This window comes from Amblyomma mixtum, chromosome 2 (assembly GCF_055824585.1).
Source record: "Amblyomma mixtum isolate Tamu chromosome 2, ASM5582458v1, whole genome shotgun sequence".
NCBI classification, from domain to species: Eukaryota; Metazoa; Arthropoda; class Arachnida; order Ixodida; family Ixodidae; genus Amblyomma; species Amblyomma mixtum.
This window is the reverse complement of record NC_143013.1, coordinates 27454117-27475364: the sequence shown is the minus strand read 5'-3', so window position 1 is coordinate 27475364 and position 21248 is coordinate 27454117. Positions and strand designations below refer to the sequence as shown.

Here is a 21248-nt window from a genome sequence, read left to right as displayed (position 1 = left end):
CCGCGCGTTGTCGATAAAGTGCATTTCAGAACGTTAAGCATGTGGGGATAACGTAGCACTGGATGGAGCTTACTGCACGGAACTGCTTCTGCACGGCTCCTCACCTCTTTCTCTCTCCGCCTCTTCTGCTTTGCCCTTTTCTCTACGTCGCTCACATATTTTCTTTTGTATTACATTCGTCCACAATCAGCGGAACTGTCTTATATCAGACCTGCTTGAGAAATCCGGTATCGTAAAATAAGTTCTCGATAAAGAAATAGTCAATGTACAACAAATAAGTATTCTTTACGAAGTCTCGGTGACGCTTTTAAGGACCTGTCATGTCAGAGCCACGTCGACAGCTTTCATAAAAATAGTGTTAACAAGGTGTTCTGTCACTGTCTCCATGACTTTGATGCAAGCAGGATGCCCTGTTTACTCCTTCTGATCATTGATATGGTAATCGAGGCTGCAGCTAGGAGGAAAAATATTGCCTTTTGGTGGACGCGGCGTACAGAAAGAGCGGTGAATGCAACACAAAAGGTTCCTTGGACGAAATCGTGCTCGCGAATAGAACTCAAAAGTCGGAGCTACGAGGAAGGTTTGAGGTGCGCAAATGAATGTCGAGTCTACCAGCGGCTCTTTCTGCGAGTGACATAGAGCTTTCCATTTAACTCGCGTGCATATCTGTGAGCAATTCTGAGGATGCTATGTTATGGTCATACATGGTAACCAATGCTCCGCAAGCTGTCACAGATGACTCGTCATGGTGGAGGAGCAGAAAAAAAAACAAAAAAACACTTGCCTGAAACAGATAACGAAAACTGAAGTGCACTAACATCACTTATCACACTTGCGAGTCGAGTCGTGGAGGTCGCGCGACATTCGGAACTAAATCGGCCACGCGACGTCTTCGAATCACCATTGTGAACGTGCCCTTAGACTTGGTATCGCGTTAGTGTGCATTATAATACGGAAACGCTTATGCCGTCAACAGGCCCAGGCTAGATTTACTGCACGATAAATTTTAGCTCAGAATGCTCTCTGGGGGCTCCGATAGAGTTGAAATCGAACATTACGCAGGTGCTGTTTGGGAGGGGTGTTGAGTTTTGCTCCTTGGGTGACTAAAATTTATTCACTTCAATCGTTAGCTTCACTGACTCATTCAACCTCTGTGATTCACCTGTTGTTGCCTATGCCTTGTTCACCTGTCTCATCCACATCTCTTTCATACGCCTACGCATCACTCTCCCACCTTCCTCAAACTTCATCCGCCTCGTTCTCGCATTCGCTGCAATCCCTATTGCTTGTCGATTGCTCGGCCGTCTGCATACAAGAAGCATTTCGTGGCAACGCTTGACAGAGTGACGCGTCCGTAGCCTTGAGCGGACGATATTCAACACCGCGATTCGTCCGCAGCCGTTGCTTGCCATCATCGTCGCTAAGGTGAGAGGTGACCCGTCGCGCGTTCGTCCGTTCCAGTTGCGCGATCAAAACGCGTGCGGATTCTGAGGTGCGCGTCAGCCGTGGGGCGGGATTTCCGGCGCCCTCTCCTCCTCTCTGTCTCTCCTCGAGCGTAATATCCCGACCCTGTATACCGATGCCCTATTGTTCGCAGCAGCCGAACTGCGTCCGTCCGGTCTTTCTTCATTTCTTGCTCCCTCCTGAATTCTGTGCGCACAGTGGCACGCTTCCTTTTATTGTTTTCCTATATTTTTTTTGCTTCCGTTCAGGTCGACACTTTCCTACAGTTTCCCAGTTCTCGTTCGCAGAGCCATCTCTTTCTTCTTCGCGTGCGTATACAAAGAACGGAAGATTGTGCGCACCTTGTTGGAATTCATGACTTATTCTTTCGCAGTTATTCATTCTTTCTTTTCTTTTTGTTTACTTTGGCTGCTACCTGGTTCTGCTCTGACTTGCGCCGGCGCCTTGTGACGCATACAGCTGACTCGCTGGCTTGTCCCCCCGCCCCCGCCCGTTCCTTCGTAGTAGCTCGCTGCATTTCCTCCCAAACACTTTTCTTCCTTTGTCGAGTGTGCAGTGTCCAGCGTCTTATTGCCTTGCCGGCTCCGTCCTGGCATCCTGTTCTCCGCCTTTATTTGCCTGGCGCCGTTTTATTGTTTGTGATACGCGGAAGTCGCAGACAAGCGTGACCTCCCATGCGCGCACAACACCAGCTCACACTGTCAGAGTGTTTGTACGTGATCTTTCTTTCTTTTTCATTGCTGCTATATAGCGCCGAACCCGAAGTGTTATGCAGTCTACCCTCTTTTCAGGCGCGATAGAGTTTGGACTGGAATTCGAAGGTTCGGGAATCCGGCAGGTTCACGACTGGACTGCTTCTCTGTTCATGCGCGCTGCCCGATATGAAAGGAAAGGCCGCTATTGATTGTGTTCAGCTGAAATCGCCTGAGCGCAACTATCAGTTATTCTTGACAATAAGAGCTAATTCATTCGATGTGTCGTTACCACTCTAGATGCGGGCGCCATGTAACGATGCACTCCTGGTGCCGAGACCGTTGCGGTAAGGAGATGTGTGCGTAGTGCGGTACCATTTTGAAGAAGAAACGTGCGCTCTATGCTGTACTAAAGATAGTTTATTGAAATGCGAGCTTATGAGCCTAAATGCGGTGATTCTTACCATCAGTTAGTGCTCTTACATAATAAATGCCCGGCCCTGATTTCGTGCGCTCAGTAGAGCCGTGCTGTGCCTCAAGTTAAAAAAGAAAATCGTGTGCATCCCTTTAAACCCATAACAATTTATGTGTCTGTCTACTGCTGACCAATCAGGTGGCGAAATTTCTTGTGGCCGTGTGTTTTAATAGCATCGTTTGGTTTTAGGTTTGGTTTCATGGGGTTTAACGTCCGAAAGAGACTAAGGCTATGAGAGACGCCGTAGTGGAGGGCTGCGGAAATTTCGACCACCTTGGGTTCTTTAACGTGCAGTACACGGGCCTCTAGAATTTCTCCTCCAAAGAAATTCAACCGCCGCGGCCGGGATCGATATATCCTTGTATCCCCTTGTGTCACGCTAAAAGGAGGGTTAAGAATATCTATTAACTGTACTCTTGTGTTCTTCTTTTTAAATATTTCTTCGGTAAAAAGTTATCCGTATTATTTGCTAATAGAGACGCGTCTTAGTTCTTTTAGTGAACTACCCCTTGTAATGTTTCTGTGCCGTTGACTGCCCTTGAAATGTACACTAGGTGAAGGCTTCGTTAGAAAAGATGAAAGGCTCCTTTTCCTATAGCTCGTGAGAATATTAGGCCATGTATTCTATGTCCAAATAAACTTCGCACTTTAAATTCTTCGACGCTTTTACAATAATAATCCCCTGTCAAATGTTGCACGAGAGAATTTAGAGATTACCAGAAACGGTTTCTTTGCTGTAGCCGTATGCTGGCCTCAGTTGCAGTTCGTTGTATTGTGTTTGAAGAGCGACCAGAAATTCATCTGGAATTTCAGGAATGGCGTCTGTTCTTGATAATTTGTTTCGCGGCACAGCTCAAGGCCACTGAGATAATGAAATGAGCTTTCTTAAATAAAATTATGTGCTTCGAGTGTGTCTCGTGTGCCCAAGGTTGTACGCTGCGCCCACAAAAGTGTATATTATTATTTCTGCGATTTATTTATGGTGAACATAACTTCGAAAGCATTACACGAAACGGTAAGCTTTTATTTGCAACCACACCTAGCTACGAGGTTGTAACGAGGTCGAATTTTTATTTATTTTTTGCTGCCAATTCTTACGATTGCTGCCTCTACGAAAACAAACAAACAAACAAAACAAAGTTTCGATCTTCCAGACTCCAGCAAGCTTTCTCATCGAAATATCTGAATGAATGCTTTGCGCTAGCACACTGCTTCAAAAGCTCAAGAGAGTAATCAAAAGAAATGCCGCTTCAGCGCTGTCGTAACAGAAACCGAATCTTCGTAGCTATCTGCGTTAGATGAGTGTTTCTGAGCAAAGCTTTCCCAGAATGCTTCAAGAGACCCTGTCCCAGTGAGAAGGCCGGCCATTTCAGGAAAGTTCGTTTTCATAGAGTGATGCTTGATAGCTGTCCAAACGAACGGACAGGAAATAATAATTTGGACAACGCTAATGTCTGCGTAATGCGCGCAGGCAAGCCGACCTTCTGAAGGTATACTACAGCTCTCAATTTAACCACAACATTCACGTTTGAGACAGCTACGTGCTTGGCCCTTTGAGTCCGGTAACTTGAACCATATTGTTGAGCCTCTTTGACGTGGACAAAAACCTTGCAAGTTGCCTTATAGGTACCGGCTCCTGGGGCCTTAAATTCGCTTTCGTTTCATTTCTACACTACGAAACACAACGCGGAACTGAAGTGGATTTCGTCTCTCTTTAGGAAAGGAAGAAGAGGAGAAGGAAACATTACTACAGGGCCACGAGCAGTGCGCAATAGCCCTGGCCATTCCGCACTAACAAATGGCACCCAATCACGGCGCAGACAGCATGTGCTTACGGCCCTCGCGGAAATAACTCCACTAACTGAATCTGGCGCGGTGATATCCTCCCGAATGAGCTCTGAGAAATGTGCGGTTATGTAGACCCTACGAAGAAGGGGCGTCGGGCGCGCGGCTGTCTTTTCCTTTCATTGTTTTTGTTTTCTTCACCGGGACTGATATAGGGGAAGGCGAATCGCAGCGTAAAGAGGAACAAGATCAAAAGCGGTCAGAAGATGCGCCGTTACGGTTCCGGGTCTTCGCTAGAACACGAGCATGCTACTGCATCCAGAGAAAGAGTTGGGAGAGGGGGAAGAGATAAAACGACTGCGGCTTGGACCGCGGCGTCGGCTTGGGTCTGATGGGGGCGGCCCCTTTCGCGTTCTTACTTCCAAATCACAGCCGTGCCCATTGACTCGTGCAAGCAGGGACGCACGGCGGTGGTGGCGGGGAGGCTGTTGGTGGCCTGTTACTTTCTTCGAAATAATCAAGCTCTCCCCCTTTCTTTCCCTGCTGCTGATCTAGCAACTCCACGGACAGGGCGTTCTCGCTAGAATTGCACAGCTCCCCCGAGTGGGAGGGACAGGGTAGGCGAGCGAACGCGTTGTCGGCATTTGCGTTATGAGAAGGGAGCGAGGGGAGAGGTGAGCTTGGAGCGTGTGCTTCCGAAAGCGCACGGTCGTAATAATTTCGCGTCTCGAAGCCGCCGCCGCCGGCGAGAGCAGCGACTACGACGCCGCAGAGGCTGGAGATTGCAGTTTGGCTCTCCGGATTTGAAGAAAGGAAGAAGAGGCTGGGAGAGGAGAGTCGGGAGGCAAAAGGGGCGGTTTGGGGAGTTTTGCGCTAGATGATTCGTGAGCGTGCGCGCGTGTCGGACGAACGAACGAGCACGATGGGGCGACAGTCGAGGGAGGGTGGCTGCATACTGCTGCTCGCTTTCCAGCCTCTCGGCAACATCGTATGCGGGCGCGACGCCCTAAGTGCGCGCGCGCCGACGCTCGTGTCGAGTTGTTCCCTCAAGCGCGTGCCTCAGTGAGACAAACGTACCGTGTCGTGAGTCTGGCGGACTCGAATGGAATGTGGCCGATGAAGGAAAAACAAATAAAAAACGTGGGAGTGGAAAGTAGTATGATCTTCCTTTACATATAGTGGTGCAGCGATCGCAATTTGTGAGCAGCTATATTGTGCGAGAGTGTGAGCACTTACGGGACAACTCTGCAGCCTTCGATGCCAGCCGCCTCTTTCCATTCGCTCTCTCTCGCTCATTTGTTCGCCCCCTCTCCCACAATCTCTAGTTCGCACCCGATCTTGCTTGCTTGCTCGCCTTCTCGTCGCTCTGGCGGGAGTGAAAAATGCGCTCCGGAGAAGACGGCAGGAACAACCCGCGTGCCTTGTTCGAGTGATCGTTGCTTTCCTCCCTGCTCACGACAGCGTTCGCCGCCGCCCAGGCTGGCGCAGTCTTCGCGCCTGCATAGCGTGCGCTTCGCACGAGCAGCCCCGTCGACGACTGCTGCGCCGCCAGCGGCAGGAGCGGAAACAGAACAGCAGCGGCAATTTTCCTCCAGGGGGTGGGGGGCGATGTTTGGAAGCGTGCGCCCGGCTGGCCGCCGCCACGCGGGGGTTTGCCTTTTACTAAATTCGTGATTGCGCGCGCCCGTCGAAGGCACGTTTTGTTCGGCGAGGTGCACCTAACTCCCTGCTTCTGCTGTAGCGGCCCTCACCCACATCCTCGCTTCATCCTCTCCATTAATCCGCACACACGGAGAGTTGTTGCTTTCGACTGCACGAAAAACATCGCCCTCTTCCTTCTCTCTTATCTCCGTCAGCGCTGAGAAGAGAGTTCCAAAGGAGGGAGGGAAGACATTTGAACGGCGCGATCGGAACACGCCCTGTCACGTTTTTTTTGGCTCCGCAACGGCAGTTCGTTCCGTCGGAGGCACGCGGTCACGGCGACCCGGCAATGCGGGCGAAACGGGGAGGAGGCTCGAGCAACCCATCACCTCTTTCCTTTCTCTCCCCCTTCTTGCGTAAGGCGCTCGTTTTCGAAGAAGGCGATCTGTATCTGCGTCTCGGTGGTGCCTGTCGCTCGCCCGCCCGCCGCTGTGAGCTACATACGTGTAACGGAAGCTACTTCTCTTGTTTCTTCTTAGCTGTAGTGTCCTTCTTTCCTACACCTCCTCCCTCGCGTTCTCTCAATCACGCCCGGTGTCTACCCTGAAGGTTCTCTTTCGTCCTCCGATAGAATGATGGAAAAGGAAGGTGAGAGAGAGAGTTGCACGCTCCCCCTCCCGGGAGTGAATGAATTACAAGCGCAGTGTTGGCGGAGGAGGTTGTTATGCGCGCGCGGCGGCCGCATCGTGACGTGCCCCGACGGAGCGATAGATGCCGGTCGCCCGTTTCTCCGCTCAGCGCTGCCCAGCTTGCCAGTGTTCAGTGCGCGTTCGATGGTGTTCCGTCAAACTCCCTCTGCTTCTTCCCCTTCCGACCTCTCTCCACCGCCATCCTTGCCTTCGTCTCCACCCTGTAATGCGAGCATTGGCCGCGCTCCTCGTCTCGATGGCAGGTCGTGAGCGTGACTGTGCCGGGATCGAAGACACCCTACTCCGACAGTGGCCGTGAAGGTGGTGTTATTTCTTGGCGGCGCGCTTTGCGCTGCTGCACAGGACAGGCGAGAGAAAAACGTGTTTCGACAGGAGGGTATCGTCCGATTTGCTTTTTCATCAAGCGCTACGAAGGTAATGGCGTGCAGTTCTTGTTGAGATACAAGTGGGTGCATTTAACATCGTACTTACTTCTACTGCGTCATATACGAGCAACGTTCATAGCCTCAGGCATGAGGTCTTCATTTCTTCGCGGTCTTCCGATGTGTAGACGAGTTCGACAGTGTGTAGCCCGGCGGCTCTGAAAGATAATCGAGCGCGTGTACAATCGGCATTCTCACAGGACCGCCATCTCGCGAGGCCCAGGTGCCAGCGGCGTCCGTCGGAATGCTGGGCTGGCGATATCGCTTGCATGCTTGGTGACCCTGCGCCTAGCTGTGTTGTGCAAGAAAGACAAGCTGAGTGGTTGAGTAGTTTTCGCTCTACGAGGCGCTGACTCCTGCAAGTAAACCTCCTCGTTAAGCGCCGAGCTGTGAGGAGAAGGCTGCTTTGCCGGAGGTCTGAGACGCTGGCTTGAGTGTCGCGCTGTTTAAGCAGAAACCGCACTCTGTGGGAATTTAGTGCAGGCTTTTGTGTGCGTGGCTGCCTGTAGGAAAAGTCCAGTGCATGTCTTGCCCTCTCTGGAGAAATGGTGCAATGAAACTTCAAGTGAACGACGCAGAATAGTATTTTAATGTATGTATCAGTTAACCCTTCGACATTTTAATGACAAAGTCGCATTCATCTTCATCTTTGTGGGACTTGCGTTTGGAGAACGAGATCGCGGTAGCGTTGCGAGTTTTTTTTTCTACCGACTTACAATTACACTGTAGGGCTATTAGGAGAGATATGGTGCAGACTTATTACTGTGATAATTATGTCATTTAAGTCAGCATAGCCAACATCATAAACATTGTAAGCGCATTATTCGCGCTAAGCCGTCAAGGAACTTTCATTGGTTTTGAGTTGCAATCACGCTAACGTTAATGTCACTACGACTTTGCCGTCGCCGAGCCACAGGCCGAAGTGGCAAATCGCGTCTGATTTTCGGGTCGAGCTTGCACTCCCCTACATGCAGGAACCAAAGCACGGAATTGCAGCGCAAGAGGCCATTAAGGCCTAAGCAACCCCCTAGACAAAATTCGGGGCCAAGGAGAAAAAAAAGTAAGGCCACTGCAGTAACGCGCTCTCTGATGGTGATTACGCAAGGTTGTCCGGGAGCTGAAACTGGCGGGAGAGACCGAAAGGATTGTTTTTTTTTGCTTACGTACTTGGTGCCGGGTGTAAGGAGCGAGTGTTGTTCGGAGAACACTTTCCCTCGTCCGGCACCAGCATGAGGCCGTGAAGAGAGAGAGAGTGGGGGGGGGGGGGTGGCAAAGGGGAGGTGGAAAAGCAAGGCCACGGCTGTTCTCCATCTCGAACGGCCGCTGACGCCCGGGCGTGCTTCACAGGGTGAACGTACGCCGAGCACGCCACACTGCCTCGATACGTGTGCGTGCGCTACTCCTACCGCCGTATACTTTGTACACGCCGGAGAAAGAAAGTGGCTCAAGTTTGCTTACGACTCCCATCGAACGCACTTAACAAATTGGAAGTTGGTACCACGCAGCACCCCTCTATTCACCTCCTCTCCACCTCACGTTTTTTTTTTATTCTTCTCCTCTGGTTGTGAGGAGCTACTCCGCATCGTTGTCTTCATCTCTCCTCCTTCACTATCTACACCCCCCTTTTTCGAAAGCACGGCGTCAGATCTCCGCGTCGTTACGTTTCCTTCACCGCACGGAGAACGGGGGCCGCATGCCTTAGGTGGCGGAGGGCGCCAACGAACAGTGCTTTGTGCAAGGCGCGGCGCACCAAGACAACGGCTTCGACCTCGCACGCAATGAAGACTGCCGCCGAATGGAGAGAGGAAAAAAAAACTGTTTAGAAAAGAAGAAGGAAGATAGTTGAAAGGGAGGGGGAGCGAGTAGTGTAGTTTCCGGGCGGAAGAAATGAACGACGAATGCGGAACAAAAACAGAACGAGGCAGTGGAAGGGAGGGAAGGAGGTGGCGCGGGAGGCGCCATTAATCCGGGCCGGGGTGTAACGATGCTCGCATTGTAATCGGGGCGGCGCTGCTCTACAAGCAACATCGCGCACGCTGTGGCGTTGCCGGTGGCGAGTGGGAGTGTGGGTGAGTGCTGAGGAGACGTCCGGCTAGCCCGCACATGCCGGCTGACGCCTTGCTCTCAGTAATAGATTTATCATAGCGGAGATGTACTAGCGGAGACGTATGCCGTTTTTTTCTTTGTACGCCTGTTGCGCACGTGCAGTATGCCTACCCGGCCACGGATTTGCTTCTGCGCGTATGCAGCTCTCTTACGTAAAACCAGTATATGCCTCCGATATGCTAAATCTCTCCAATGTCTCCTAAAATGATTACGTCACGCTCGTGCTGATTTTGCACTCCTTGATCCGTCTTCCTGTGTTCTTTTCGCACCCTCTCTCTCTTCATTTGTTTTGTTTTGTTTCACACTTGATCCTCGATTTAGTTTTGTTTTGCAGGACTTTTCTTGTCCATGCAAGTGTAATCAACAGAAGATATTTTTGATGCCATACTACTGCCTCCGGAAAGTGCTCCTACCTAGGTTGCCTGAAACACGATTGTTAACGATTCCGCGACATTGACGCCTCCCAAGAAAAGTTTGGAAGCGCCCATTACTACCACTGAGGGAAAACGGTGTCGGTGTGTTACAGTGACTTGTGGGTCAGGGCGGCCGCGAACGGAGGGGGCGATTGCTTTGTCAAGGTCGGCGAACAAACACCCAGCGATCCCGGATAAGCGCGCTTCGTTTCGACGCTCTCCGGCCAGCGTTTCTTTCATGTGTTGTGTAGTCGTAAATAAATGATCGTTCATTGTTTTAAAAGTATCTGATCTCCGTACGTCATCGAAAAACGAACAACGATTGCTTCTAACCAACAGCTACGTCGCTGTAGTCTCTTTTTATCCCGAATAGGGATAACATCTATGCGTAGTGATCCTTTGCTTCATAATTCTATATATTTTTAACGGAGTAACATTAAAAGCCTCACCGGGAAATAAATTTGCCGTTGGTCATAAATTTAGCAGACTGGCTAGAGGAAAGTGTCGGCACTTCAGGTAAAGGCACCAGCAGCTTAGAATGATATCGCAGTGCCAACAAGTAAGGTAGTTAGGTGTCCCTATGAATTATAGTGCAGTAAGATTTAGAGCCCTACCAGTCTTGAGACACGCCAAGGTTGTTTTAGCGTACATTTTCTGCATTATCTACCGACGGTCATGAACATGGCCTTTATAGTTATGTTCCAATGGTTGGTGTCTCTCGTGAATATTTGTCATACGACACCCCCTATACGGGATTCGAGGAAGCGTGACCGAAGGCGCAATGGCCGCTCGTCGCTCAAGTTCTCAAGTGCTTTTTCTGCTTACGTTCAGGAACTGGCTTACGCATGCCGCAAGGCTGCCATTTTTGGAAGTTCAATACCCCTGCAGCAAAACTCAGTTTTCGTGCCTTATTCACCACTGGAGAATGCAATGAAGATGACGCGATTGCTGTACCGAACAAAGCAGAGTTAAGGATCGGGGATTTTATAAATCTTGTTCTTTGTTACTTACCTGTATTGGATCACTTCATCCGCAATTATGGAAGACGAGGAAAGCAAACTGGCGTAATGCCTTTCCTGAGCACTTGGCCCCGGACGTTAACCCTGTAACGTCTTGTATAGCATGTACGATACAGACGGTACCAACGTCACTAGTTTTGGTACGCCATCTGAAAAGAAGGTCCAACCCTGACAGAATTAAACTAACCGTGTTTCTCGAAACATTTTCATGGATAACATCTTTATCATATTTTATAAAGTCAGTGCTAGCGCCCGCAGACTAAAATGCACGCTGTAAGATCACTGCTATAGAATAAGCTTAGGAGTCTGGCCCAGGCTACCTAAAAGTTAGCGGGAGTACTCCCGCGAGCAGCGGCAGATGATGGAGCTATAACAAAATTTTCCATTGATTTCATTTCTTCCACAACTGAAAAAAAGGAACTCTACAATACAGGCACCAAAAGTTACGAAATGCTCAAGTTAAAAAGTTTTATTTTCTTTGCTCGCGTAATACGGGGAGAATACTTTTATCTTATGCTTGTGCGACAAGCAAGTGTGTTTTCGTTTGGCAACTTCTTTCCGACCAAATGGGTTGTCGTCATGCCCTACACCAGTCATTATTTGAGTGGTGAAGCCCATTGCCACGTACGAAGCGACTTCGTCGTGGGAACCCCCGAACCTAAGTCAAGCAACCCCTCTCCCGGAGAATTGCTTTATTTTTCACACCGGAGAAAGAATGTGCACTTCCGCTCGCGCTCTGGCTCGCTGGCGGCTTCGTGGCAGGCGTGGAATACTAGAATAGCCGAGCACATCAGCGCACCGCTGGTTCGTTCGGGCGTCTCGGCCTCATTCGAGGATTTCTCCGGAATCCGCGCCGGCGGAGGAGCAGCCGTCAAGCGGGCTTGGCTGACGTGACGAGTGCCCGCTTTTTCCGCCGCTAAGCCTAGCTGCCGCGGCGTCTCACCGTCATCTTTTGTTTGCTTGGAGGCGCCGGGCCGCCGACGCAATTACGCGTAGTCGTAAAAACCGGCTCTAGAAACTTCATTCGCGCAAAACTTGGCGCTTTCATCCAGCTATGGCGTGCCTTGGTTTTGTTGTCGCCCTGCCTTCTTTTTGTTTGATACCTGTTCGCGTGTGTTCTACGGAGAGGAAGCCTTCAGTTTACTTTTCTCCGTGAGCATAGTCGTGTTGGGTGGTCGTTCCACGAAATTTTGCCTTCTCGTGTTTTAAAGGAGTTTTACATTGCACAGAGCGATTAGAGGAAACGCGTGACTACCAGTGATTTTGCGTCACCCCCCGAGTGCATTCCTGCGGAAATAATCTTTGGAGAGTGCTTCGCTCCTCCTTTAGTTGTTTGATCAGCTTTTTGAACCCCCAGCGCATCTACTGTCCTTTAGCTGCTTGCCTTGTACTGTGCTTAGTGGCAGCATCAACAGCGGCGCAAGCTGGTTGAAATAACCCGAGCCATCAAGTGAAGTGGAAGAACTTTCCTTATTATTTCACGCAATAAATAAACAACACAAAAACAAAAGGTAACCGCGTTCGTCTTTGGCGAAATAGTTTCACTCACATCGGCACGCGACGTACAAGCGCAAAGAGAATGTGCGACACGTGTGCAAAAACTTTCTTGCTGTTCGGGCGCGGTTTTCATAACCCTTATCGCCGGGCTTGTGAAATCTCTGCACTGCGCGACCGCGGTTGCTAACGAGAGGTATATTGCGCCCCTGCATTCCATTCTCTCTTGTTTCAACGGGCGGCAAGTTTTGTAGCGTCGCTGCATTTTATTCGATATCTTTTTGTGTCGTTATTTCCTTTCCCCCTTTCTCGGCTTTGGTTGACAGCCCATGTAGTAGACGAACTCACATCGAAATTCCCCGAAGCCATCAGAGTCGCGCACAATGCTGGTAGGGGAGACACTGACGTTTCCAACGGTGGTTAGAAGCACAAAACACAAAGCTGCGAATAATTTCGTAACAAACACTAAACTTTGAGCTCATGCGTATAAGAAATTTAATACAACTTTAGAAACTGTGTGTCTGCATTCTTTCCTTTCGTGGTTCATTATATCATTGCGAAACACGACAAACTTTTCTGCTTTCTTTTTTCCCCCGAGAGAAACTGGGCATCAAAGACTCCATGCGGCCACAAACCATCCGTATAGTACAGCCGAATATGGCGACATTCAATGCTTAATTAGTCCAGTGTTGCCGCCAATTTAAGCATAGTGTCTAGGAGATCAAGTTGATCATAACAGTACTGCTGCGCGTTAAGCATATCTCGTGATAGCCCTCTCCATTATAACACGTGCTAGCTTCTCACAGGGGTGCTTGCGCTCGTAAGAAGGTAATAGCGGCACCAGCAACGTCACAAACGAGAGGGGAAACTGGAGCAGTGCCACATAGTACGAAATTAGGTTGGAAACTCTACGTTGAAACTATTAGAGAGAGCAAATAGAGAGTGGTAATATATATAGGAATGGCTCTTCTGACCACCCTCTCACACGCATTGACAATAGCGATATACGGTAACACTGTGCTAAATCGCTCGATTAGAAAATTTCAGCATTGGGTGAACTCTATCAAATACGACTAGATCTTTTTTTTTTTAGGCCCCATTTGCGCATGCTCACTGGTGGCTTTGCAGTGTCGGTGTACTCGCCCGCCGAAGCTTTCAGTGGAGAGTTTTAGCATTGCGTATGCTAGCACCTGGCACCACCGGTACCGCTTACCGTGTACCGCGAGCCGCCTCTGCGCATGCGCAGATCGCCCTAACGTCGATAGATGGCGCCACGTTCCCGTCAACAGCGCGCGCGTTCAGCGTCGAGACCAATCAGTGCGTGCGTATTAGAGAACTACGGTACGCGCTAAGCGGTAGCGTTAGTGGTACACGCATCACGAGATGAAGGTCAGCTGTAGGCGCACTTGCCTCCTCGTGCCCATCAGTGCTTGCGCATTGAGGGATCGCGTTAGGAGGGAAGCGGTAGAGATAGGCGGTCGGTGCACACTATGCTAAAACTCCCTATTACCATACTATTACTGCGCGCGTCATACTGTGCTCCACTAACGAGCAAACGAACAAGCGAAACGTATAGGGAAGAGAGGATATGGCCAAATGCAAGGCGTGGGCAGCAGCAGCTTGGTAAGTGTTCGAGAGAGGCACCAGCCCTTGCAGAGCGTCGCCAGGGGAGCAAAGAACGGGCGGCGCGTGCACTGGCATGTGCAAAAACCAGTGAAGCATGCGCCACGCTCTGCTTACTTTCAGGCGGGGTAACGGCCGCATTCTCTTCACACTCGTTTGCCCTCCCTCTTCCCGCTGCGTCGCTGCTTTATTCCGCGCTTTTTAAAAAGCGACGGCGCCGAGATTCGTTCGCTCAGGCTTGAAAACAGCGGTAATGAATGAAAATATAAAAATGAAATCGAGGCGGACCAAGCGAACGAAGTTTTGTACCTCTCGCGTCGCCCTCCTCTCGCGAGGTGGACTTGTGCGAATGCGTTTCCACTGCGGAGGAATGTTACTTTGTACGCTTAAATTTTTTTCTCCCTCTCCCTTTTGTAGAGAGGACACTTCTCGACGACGCCGAGCGCAGGGGCGTTTTCTCGCGAAAACTGGCTTTGTCTGGCGTCGTTTATTTTTACGCTTCCTTTTCTGCTTCTTCCCTCTCGACATCTTTGCTCTACGTGTTCTCTGCAGCTAGCTTCTGCTGCCGTTGCTGCGTTACCGCGACGCGGTACATTAGCGACGAAACGACTAGTACGCCCGGGCAAAAAGCGGACTCGCACTGGCGACCATTCCGAGTTCCGCCACCATCGCCGCTGGGGGCAAGCAGTGGAGAAGAGGGGTGGCAGCGCTTTTTTCAGGACGACTGCGAGCCGCGCGCGAGAGAGGTATCTTTCTGCGGAAGGGTGGAGCTCCCCGCCTTCCCGTTCTTTCTCTCTCCATCTGTTTTTCTTTTTTTTTTTCGTCTTTCGTTTTTGTCCCCCTGTTTCATCTCATTTCGTTTCCGACGGCGGTGGCTCTTCGAGTCGCCGGTCGTCGCTGTCAGCGTAGAAGGGGCCCGCTGAGTGCACGGCAAGAGCTTCGCTAGGTTGCACTCGAAGGTCGTTCCTCTCTGAAGTCATGCGCGCGAATACGAATAGGCGTTGCACTGTAGCTGCTTTGTAGCACGAGTTGTAGCTTAGTTTTATTTTATTTTTTTGCCACTACGCTCTTCAGCACACGTTGACTGCTGTTTGTTAAGTAATTATTCATCGCGCGGTAGCATGAACTTGGATTAGTAGGGGATAGCTCATTTGAAACATGACATGAGAAGCGCTGTAGTGGAGGGCGCCGGATTACAATTTCGAGTACCAGGAAACTCTTAAACATGAACTCCACACCTTCCTTTCTTTTTTTCCTTTCGTCTCAATCTAATTGTGACCACTGCCGTCAGAATTCAGTCCCTCAACACTGGGCACGGCAACTGAACGTCAAAGCACCTGAGTCTCCGTGGCGGGTGGGTTAATGAAAATTTAAATTTAACGATCGCATTACTTCTCAAACTGCAAACTGGATAGCTGTCAGCCATGTTTCAAATTACTGAGGGAAACACCCTGGTAGCACAAAATGTTGCAGCAACATTGCAGCAATGTTTGACTGCAACGTTGCTACAACGTGGATAATGTCCTCTTGAAATCACATTCAGGTAACGTTAGCATGCAACATCACAACAACGTTGCTGCCACGTTTCAACAATGTTGCTGCATCATTGCTGAAACGTTTAAGCAACGTTATGTAATGTTTCAGGAAACATAAAACAACATTCCAGTAACATACAATATACGCACGCATGCTGCATGCAGACCCTGAAGATTGTGCTCCTGCCGTTCATAGCTTGACCAGCCAGCAGCTTGTAAGAACGGCAGTGCTTAAACAGACAAACAAATGTGCAGAGTGACTAGTAAGACTTTTTATTGCTCTCTGAAGCTTGACCTCGCAACTAATGGAGATATTTCTGGCCTGTAATCGGCAATGCTGCATCCTGCACGAGTCCCTGCTGAGTGTAGCCAATGTTCTGCAAAGTAAAAAAAAGTTGCACTTAAAACTAGGAAATCTGATGGAGAATACCTGCAAGAACAAAAATGTTCTACTAGCTTTTGTATGCAATCACTTATACCACAGACATGTTTTGACAGAAACATGCCATGAAGAGTGCAAAACATGAAACTTAGATGTTCTTTGCAGTGCAGTGCTATGACTGCAGAGAAGTCATGGTAAAATGAATTTGTGTTCACAACCAAAGCACGGTATAGCTGAGAGTCTCCACTGCAGATGGTTTATATGGACACCTTGTTCAGTTTGTTTTTGAACCTTCTGTTGTCCCAGGAGCGTATCTGTAAATAATACTGTGCATAAAAAGAGAAAAACATGAGCAGGGAGAGATATTCTATAGAATTACTAGTTCACAATACCACCATACAGCCGCTGTCATAACTGTTCCACAGGTGCTGTCCAGACTAAGGTCTGCTGTCGGCCAAGTTGAATGTCACAGTATGTGCTGACAGTTGTGCTCATAAAGCACAATACACTCAAAAAACAACTTGCACTTGCAGCAGCTGCATCTCTCCACATATTTGACAAAGCACTGAGGTGAACGACTTATGCAGAAACAGTTGCTCACCTTTGCTTAATCCTTGATGGGGCATAGCATAGTCAATCAGCTCCATTTGAGTGCACCTTCTCTGTTACTCTCGCAAACTTTTTCTTCGCTTCCACTGAAAAGTTCAAAACCAAGAATGCAGAAGGTTGTGTGATCAGCCATTGCAGCAAATGACATACAAAACCTATTCTACAATTAGAGAGAATTGCGAGCCATGACAAATTTTGAAGAATTCAGTAGAAAGTTTTTTAGAAAAGGACAAGTAATTAAATAACTAATTACTGGAATGTAATGGGTCTAAAGGCATTACACTTCATCTTTACTCTAAATTATTTTGATCTTTTTATTGCCATTTGTGCACATTCTTTGCCTGCATATGGTAAAGCAGACCAGTTTATAAAACTTAATTTGAGCCTTGAATTTAAGTCTCTAGGACCTATTCATATGCAAAGAAAAATTCAGCACCGCAGTGGCTTTCAAGAAATGCAAACCGAGGCTTTCAGCTACTAGTGATGCTCTGAAAGTGACATGGCTAGATCAAAATGACCTCCGATACTGTTGACGCAAGGTTGTCGTGGTCCACATGTGACAGATATGTGTGGTCTCACTCAAGTATTTCAATATCTGTACTGAGTTTCTGCTGCTGTGCCAAGTGTCAGGGCCCATCACTTCGCCTTCTCGAGAGAAAAACACTTTTACAGTGTCTATTTCCCCAGCGACCAGGAGAAATTTGTACTAAAAATTTCAAAGCACTTGCCTCTGACTGGCTAGATAAAACCATGTGACAGTTTACCAAAATTGATCTTAATATTCTCACGGCCGTCTTTCAAGAGACGGAGAACCCTCAAGATCTACCTTCCATGCTGACGCAAATAGCAATTTTCATCAACAGAAACTTGACTGCTCATTGGGTTGCAAGTGCTGCGAATAGGGAACAGAGCAATAGGAATTTAAGGCATCCTTTCGAGATAGTCCATGTGAGCCAAACCAGCAATCGTGGCGTGGAATGACAAAGATAATAAAGCCCAAAAAGAAAGAAACGAAGATGGGAAGCAAAACACATAATTAGCAGGTTGTTTGCGAGCTCGAGACTTGAGCCCGCGCGGGACAAGAAGGCCACAACGGCACTTCAGAGCACTTTTTGTCACACTAGAACAATTTATTAGTATTTGCTTCCGCTTCCAGCTCTCTCCAGCTACACTGATATTTTAAGCTTTACACCTCGAACTTCTCAGTAGCGAATAAGGGCCGTCAGAAAATAGGGGAGTACTCTTAATTTGGATGTGTACATTGGTTAAAGCCATATCAGTCCGGTACATCACACGTCAGCGGCGAAAATGAACTGTAACAAGTAACCAGTCAAGAAATTCTCCGGGCTGCATGTGGAATGGACACCGCCAGAATGCTTCAACCACAGTCTAAAAAATACTACGGGATTTAGACTAAGCATCTTTCACCTCAGGCCTTTCCAAGGCATCTGTCTGACGTTTCCGCTGTGTTGTCGGCTACGGTGCTGACCACGCTTGTGCGCAGCAGGCACACTCGCGTCGCGGTCGGCGCTCTTGAAGATTTCGGGCACACCACATTCAACGTTCCAAGACATTCACCCTTGTAGCATAGTGCCCTTCCGGATACGAGACGGCACTGAGGCAAGGATTATCTTATTCTTTATCTCAAGTTCGGCGTTTCCAAAGTGACAGTGCCGAGGGAGCCATCTGAGCCAAGCATGGAGCCATCTGAGCCATGCGTAAAACGCGTAAGGGGACTTACTGTGTTTTTCGCCGATCTTATGATGAGGCGCTTTCTTGCGTGCATCCGCCGTAGTGTTGCATCCTACAAAAATGATCTCGAGTCCCTCAGCCCACTTGGACCAGTCGTGACCGGTACAGCTGAGGTCAGTTGGTCGCAGACCGCCACGTTCGCGCTTCGTTGTTTCCGCTCGATGTCGGCGAGGATTGGCGCGATGCACTAGTCGCTTGCTTTCCACTTACACAAGTCAAAAGAGCACTTTGACACCATTGTAATGTTTGATTAGGCCCGATTGCGTTATTCGGCGTACAGATTGAGACCGGTTGACACCGACCTGCCGCTTCAAGCCGCCATATTCTTTGTTGTTTCACTGTTGCCAACAGGATGTTCGTACTTGGGTATACACAGACACCACTTCGCATCTCTTGCGCTGTTTTATTTCATATCTTCGGGCTACACGGCTGGACAGAATATATATTTTATTTTTATATTTATCGTCTTCACAGCGGCTACGAAAGCGCAATTCCTTCAAGACACCAATCAGCAATTTTAGCTGATTAGCACGCTTTCCAAAACTAAAGTGGTCCTCCGCGGCTGAAAGCTTTTTAATAAAAAAAAAATTGCTTTCTTTATCAACCGCCACATTTTTCGAATTTTTGAAAAGCTCACTGACACTTTAGGGACGCCCCATAAATTTGTGTGCTTGCTCAATATTTTGTGCTAGAAACAAAAAAAAATTCAGGGTGCACTCTGACGAATCCATAGTGCGCGAGGCGAAAGCCTTTCCCCACAGCTTGCCGTGACACACAGAAGGCGGCTATGGGGCGACTTAGTCATGACCCATGACTAATTGGATAATGACCAACTAGTCATGACTAACTAGTGATGACTGGTTAATGACTACTTTGTCATGACTAATTACTTGACTAACTAGTCATGACTGGTTAATGACTACTTTGTCATGACTAATTACTTGACTAACTAGTCATGACTGGTTAATGACTAACGAGGCATGACTAATTAGTTGACTCCTTAATGACTAGTTAGCCATTACTAATTAGTTCACTAGTTAATGACTAGTTATTCATGACTTCTGAGTAGTAATTACAAGGTATGACTCACTTCAGATGTATGGACACGGACAGGGTCATGGCTGTGAGTATGAGCCATTAGTTTTTCGCCTTAATATATTTTCACAGAAACATAAAACAACATTTTGCAACGTTACGCTAACATATGGCAGTGTAACGTTGGTGCTGAGTTGCGTGTGTAACGTTTTAGCAATGTTGTTGTCTAATGTTGCAGCAACATCCCATCAGTAATGTTTAAACAACATTGCTATAAGTGTGCTAATGTTGCGCAACATTTTGCAACGTTGTGCTAACATTGTAACAAGTTGTTGAACGTTGTGCAACAAAGTACAACATAGGTAACATTGCTGCAATGTTGTGGCAACATCATGTGCTACCAGGGCAGTCTCACAGGCCAACAACCCGCCTGCAGGATTATAGATAGTCCTGCAGATGACGCAGAGGTGACATCACAAACATTATTGGCCAACCTCTCGTGCGTGATTTGAATATCTCTTTGGCCACCGATCACAAAATGCTCGAGATGACCGAAAACAAGCCCGACGTTTTCTCGTTTACAAAAGTGCAGAATGAGGGCAGCCTAGCGGGTACTCCCACTGTAAAGTGATCGTAGCTTCGACGCCAGCTGTCGCGGTACCTTAGAGGCTGTACTGTTTTCTTTTTGTTGTTGTTGTTGCTGCTGCTGTTGTTAAAGACCTGGATCGAACCCGTTCACGGTGGCACCGCATTAATGGAGACGAAATCCGGAATCCTGTGTGCTGAGCTGCTGGTACGCTTTAAAGTATCTAGGTTGGGCGAAATTGATTCCGAATTATTCCTGGACCATTGCTCTGGAACGCAAGCATCGAATCTACGCGAAAGCCAAACATGCGACTCTCTTTCTTACTGGTTAAGGAAACGGGAGCGGCGCTAATTGCAGTATGTGAGGAGCTAGCTGCCTGCGCCCTATCTCCGAGGTCTCCCTTTTTCTATTTAGATGACCATGTGAGGCGAGGTTGGTGTTCGACAGTGGCGGGTACGGTGACAGTGGTGCGCAATACACAATACCGCTTACAGCGCAATACGTTGGCAATGTTAATTGATCACAGGCACTAAACGACAGACTGAACTCCTGAGACTTAAAAAAGGAAAGCCCGGACTAATTTAAACAATTAACAGTTATATACTGAGACTTATGAAGGCAACATGGCCCGTACCTTTCTGCCGCACTACATACGGTAAGCAGTCAGTGACATATAGTCTACCACACTGCCTCAATATTCTGCACAAGAACAACATCATACTTGAAAAGACTTCACGGCATAAATTAATAACACTTATTCCTTTGTTTGAATGTGTTTGAATGTGTTCCTTTGTTTGAATGTGCATCATTTTGACATCATGATTAGAACATATATATATATATAGCTTTGTGTATCTTCTTTCTACTTGATTTGTATCTCGGTTGATTATAAATGCGTTTCCTGTACATAAAAATTTTGAGCAGTTTCTTTTGTCCAATAATGTCGAGTGATAACAGAGGCATAACGTCATGCAAATGTTGATGTATATATTTTTGTGGCTGTATTTTCTTTTGTGCTTGTGAGTGCGCTCTTCCACTGCTGTTGTGATTAGCTGCCAGGCGATACCGCCGGCAGGGGGCGCAGGGTGGCCCTCAAGCTGCTCCAACGCAGCTTTTTGCCTTGCGTCCTCTCTCCTCTGTTACTGATGTAACCTTGTGAGAGTTAATAAAGATGTATGTATGTATGTATGTAACATCGAAACAAAAATGGTTCCCTGACAGTAGTTGAAGGTCTCCTTCGATCGCACTGACTTTTCTGATATCTGTTGATTGACGTCCTTCTTTGGAACCTACTAGTCTTCTACCATTATTAAATCAAAACGGAGCATACACATACACACACATAAAAATTTCAACTGCAGCACTGCTCCATCTTCCCATCTTTGCTGTCTTTCTGCGTTGCGGAAATCGCGCGACGACAAGACTGACACGCATCTGCCGGCTCCCACCGCCTCGACACCGCGGGGAGATATATATGCACTCGGAGCCCCCCAACATCTCTTTTT

At 48.3% G+C, this 21248-nt stretch overlaps 1 protein-coding gene and 1 long non-coding RNA gene across 3 annotated transcripts in view; one reads left to right on the top strand and one right to left on the bottom strand.

Annotated features, from left to right (window-relative positions):
• Positions 1–21248, top strand: part of LOC149358769 (calcium-activated chloride channel regulator 2-like) — a 458350-nt gene that overhangs the window by 144008 nt on the left and 293094 nt on the right. The window lies entirely within an intron of this gene.
• LOC149358772 (uncharacterized) lies at positions 15650–18627 on the bottom strand. Its single transcript, XR_016288240.1, has 3 exons — positions 18112–18627; positions 16363–16456; positions 15650–15756 (listed from the first exon to the last, which is right to left on the bottom strand). It is a non-coding gene; the product is annotated as an uncharacterized LOC149358772 (long non-coding RNA).